Source organism: Bos indicus, chromosome X, assembly GCF_029378745.1.
Source record: "Bos indicus isolate NIAB-ARS_2022 breed Sahiwal x Tharparkar chromosome X, NIAB-ARS_B.indTharparkar_mat_pri_1.0, whole genome shotgun sequence".
Lineage (NCBI taxonomy): Eukaryota > Metazoa > Chordata > Mammalia > Artiodactyla > Bovidae > Bos > Bos indicus.
Window position 1 is genome coordinate 147,784,669 of NC_091789.1, and position 4,526 is coordinate 147,789,194.

A 4,526-nucleotide genomic window follows, 5' to 3' on the forward strand; every position below is an offset into this window, starting at 1 on the left:
CAGCACAGTGCACAAAGTAGAGTTTCCTTTGCTATGCAGTATCTTCTCACTAGTTAGCTATTCTACTCCTGGGTATATGCCCAGAGAAAACCACGATGAAAAAAGACACATCCACCCCAATGCTCACAGCAGTACTGTTCGCAATAGCAAGGACATGGACACAGCCTAGATGTCCATCAAAAGAGGAATTTCTTTTCTTTTCAATTCACCATTATGGTCAGTAAATTCTTCTTTTTTAGAAAAACTTCCATGTACATTGTATTTTTTTTAACTGGAGTATAATGGATTTACAATGTTGTGTTAGTAAATTTATTCAGGTTGAGGTCTGCCAATTCTCAAGTTGGTGCATGTAGGAATAGATATATCATTTATCACTACTTCACTGTATAGATCCCGTCTCTCTGTAGACCAGTAAGTGAAAACTGGTCTGATTTTCTGCTGTGAACACAAGTGAGCCATTATGAACTGATTCTGAAATTCCTGCCGTATTAGAAACAGTTTTACCTGGTTAAACAGCCCCTTAGTTCAATTCCACAGATTATTCCAATTCCTGGGTTCCAGTGCAAACTGCACTTTCTCTAAACCTAATACTTGCTGGCCTGAACTATGAGTAAATTGAAACCTGTCTATATGTCGGTAATGGCGTGTCTATTACAGTTTTTGAAATTGCATCCTACACTCAGATTTCCAAAATGTACCCATTTGTGCTTCCATGGGCAATTTTCATTTAAGGGTATATTCATAATATTAATGCAATGCCAGCAGCCATATTTGGCTCCTTTTATTATGCCACAGAATTTACTTGAAAAGCATGAGCTATTTGAGTGATTTTTTTTGCATTAGAGTAAAAATTATTCCCAATAGGATCCGTCGTACACTGCTCATATGCATCAACTGACAATTACGTTTTTATTCCCAGCGTTCTGAAGTTAATCATGACTCACTCCACTCTCTGGTTGAAATAATAATAATAATCAACAGTGCACATGAGCTGACAAAACAAATCTTAATATAGAGACTGAATGTACAGAGCGACCAAGAAAAAAGCAATACAGTACGTATTTGTAACCTGACCACAGTTCGTATAATCGTGGCTTTGAAGCACAGAGTACGGTATAATTAACGATTCAGCTTAAATGCAACTCTCAGAGGACTTCCTTGGTGGCTCACTCAGTAAAGAATCTGTCTGCAATGCAGGAGACTAGGGTTCAATCCCTGGATGGGGAAGATCCCCTGGAGAAGAAAATAGCAACCCACTCCAGTATTCTTTCCTGAGAAATCCCGTGGACAGAGGAGCCTCGTGGGCTACAGTCCGTGGGGTCACAAGCCTTGGGCATGACTGAGTGACTAAACCTCCACCACCAAGAGGGTGATTTGCATTAGAGTCTTTTCTTTTTCAATTTTTTTACAGATTTTTGTGTGTGTGTCTGTGTGTGAATCATTTGAAAAGTCCTTACTGAATTTCTTACAATATTGCTCCTATTGTTTATGTTCTGGGCTTTTGACCACGAGGCGGGTAAGATCTCAGCTCCCCTGAAAATGAAAGAGTTAGTCACTCAGTCATGTCCAGCTCTTGGTGACCCCATGGACTGCAGCCCGCCAGGCTCCTCTGTCCATGGGACTCTCCAGGCAAGAACACTGGAGTGGGTTGCCATGTCCTCCTCCAGGGCATCTTCCCGACCCAGGGATCAAACCCAGGTCTCTCGCATTGCAGGCGGATTCTTTACTGTCTGAGCCACCAGGGAAGCCCCCATACATTCTGGTTTTCTTCACAATAGACTTACTGCATTCTGTGTTGACTTTGCATATGCAGAACTACTCAAATCATTTCTAATGACTCATTATGAGAGAGGACCGTAAGGCAACACCATATTTTATCAAGGCCTGTTGGGGGTGGGAGGGGGGCCTTAATGAGCCAGTGAAGAGGAATGAGGTGTTTGACTTTGAGAATTCAAGACTGCGAAATTGCTCTATCGTGGGAGGAAAATGTAAGATTTTTCACACAAAAATTCTTAATAGAACCAAGCAGGTGAATATGTTCATACATCATGTAAGCAGCGTAGATAGATTTCAGGGCTTTCATTTTTTTTTTTTTCCCTTCTAAATCTCTAATTAATCACCGAGCTGCAGAATAATTGAGTCTGCACACCTGAGTGCTTCAGACACTCTCTATCACTTGTAAGCGCACGTGGATTTTTGCCTTCCTTCATCTCTGGCTACTACAAGGTTGGCAGCGACTCATCCCTGGAGTTTTCTGTGCTCCTAACCGTCCCCATTCCATCACTTGTTCTGTCCATCCTGTGTCTCCAAGTAGGCCTTAGCGTCGACTTAAAAAGATAGTCCCAACGTTGAAGGTGATGAGAGTTATATTTCATTCGGCGGGAATGTTTGGGGTGTCAACCCAGGAGATAGCATCTCAAGTGACCTTGAGAAAAGTTGTCGGAGGAGGTATGTGTGTAAGGGAGCGGGGGAGGAGTCAGGTTATGTAGAAGTTTGCAACAAGAGGCAGGTAGCCTGAACTTCAGAAAATTATTAATTATAGGAAACCAGGTATGTCAAATGAAGAAATTTTGTGCTTTGCTATGTAGAGGAAGATGCAAGAGTCTAGGCTCACTGAAACCCGTCCTTTTGCATGAATCTCAGCTCTCTGGGGCCGGTATCCTGTTTTGTTTTTTTTTTTCACATCTCCCTCTGTCCCTTCAACCCCAACCCCAACCCCCCCACCCCACCCCAGTTCTTCAATGCTTGCTGTGAGTAGTGGCCGCAGCTCAATGGGTGGCCTGATAGCACGCATTGTTCTTGCTAGGCTCCTCTGGGGTTAGAAATTCACAATTGAAGGGCCAGCTTGGCTGTGATGGCTGTGTCTGCCTTATCATTGATATGGCAGGAAATACTCCATTTGTCATTAGAAAAAACAAGGAGGGTGTTTTGGGATTGTACTGAAATGTTTAATGGGCTTTCCCCAAACAGTTATTTGGGGACGTAAGGATAACCGTGAACATCCCTAAGCCCGTAAATAAACGAGTCCATTTGGATATCTACACGAATGCTTGTTTGTCCCAACACTCGGAGTTCATCATGTAGTACAAAAGAAGGCAGTTTTTAAAATGTTGTTTATTTTGTGTGTGTGGACGCATATGGAAAAAGCAGAAACATTTCCTAATACCAACAGAGACTGAAATGAAAATCACACGCATCAGAGAGATTCATGAGTGGGTCTCCTCACTGCTGTATTCTTCTTCCGACCTGACTAGAAGCAGGGCGTTAGCTGTGATAGATAAGAACATGCCTCAGGCAAACTGCACAACCCAGCTTGTGATAATATGACATTTTAGTGTCTACTGAATTCTTGCAGAGCTATGGTCTTATTTCTTCCTTACAGAGGGGGAAAAAAAATCATTAGGCAGACCAAGAAAATAGTCTTCCTGTCGCTATTTGATAGCAGAAGAAACTGGATGTGAAGCTCGTTGGCCTTTTGCCCGCAAGTTTCTATGGCCAGCCAACATCAAGGCCATGATCAGAATCAAGTGTCATGGTCCGCGGGTGGGTTGGGAAACATTTTCCAAATACAGAGCTTTTTCAGAAGGGAGTGACTTTATTAAGAGCAAAGAGCAGAGATAATGTGGGCACTGTGAGCGCAGAAGGTCAAACTCCTCACAGACCAGGGAGAGCCATTATCCCCTTGCGTGGGTTAATAACCGATTTTTTGACCCTCAAGACAAAAACAAAATTTGTGCTGGAAGGGTGGTACTGGATGATTGGTTAGGCTGCTGTGTGTATGTGGATCAGTCGTGTCTGACTCTTTGCGACCTCGTGGACTGTAGCCCACCAGGCTCCTCCGTCCATGGGGTTCTCCAGGCCAGAACGCTGGAGTGGGTTGCCATGTCCTTCTCCAGGGGACCTTCTTGACCCAGGGATCAGGCCCTTGACTCTTATGTCTCCTGCATTGGCAGGCGGATTCTTAATCCACTAGTGCTGCCTGGGAAACCCTTAGTGTGCTATAGGGTGGGTATCCTACCCAATATGGAGTTGAAGAAAGGCTGGTTTAGGTCAAGAGGGCTCATAGCAACAGTTGCTACGGGGCTTGGTTAACTCTGGAGGTTTTTGTCCCGTGACCTTGGTATAGGGCTTCCCATCTGGGAACTTATGGTATACAGTCTTCTATAATCTCATTTCCTCTCCACTTTGCAGAGCAGGAGAGTTCACTAAATATCATTCTCAGTTCAGATCAGTTCAGTCGCTCAGTCGTGTCCGACTCTTTGCGACCCCATGAATCGCAGCAGGCCAGGCCTCCCTGTCCATCACCAACTCCCGGAGTTCACTCAGACTCACGTCCATCGAGTCAGTGATGCCATCCGGCCATCTCATCCTCTGTCATTGTAATTAAGTCCTCAGTCATGTCCGACTCTTTGTGATCCCATGGACCGCAGCACGCCAGGCTTCCCTGTCCTCTACTATCTCCTGGAGTTTGCTCAAACTCATGTCCATTGAGTTGATGATGGCATCCAACCATCTCATCCTCTGTC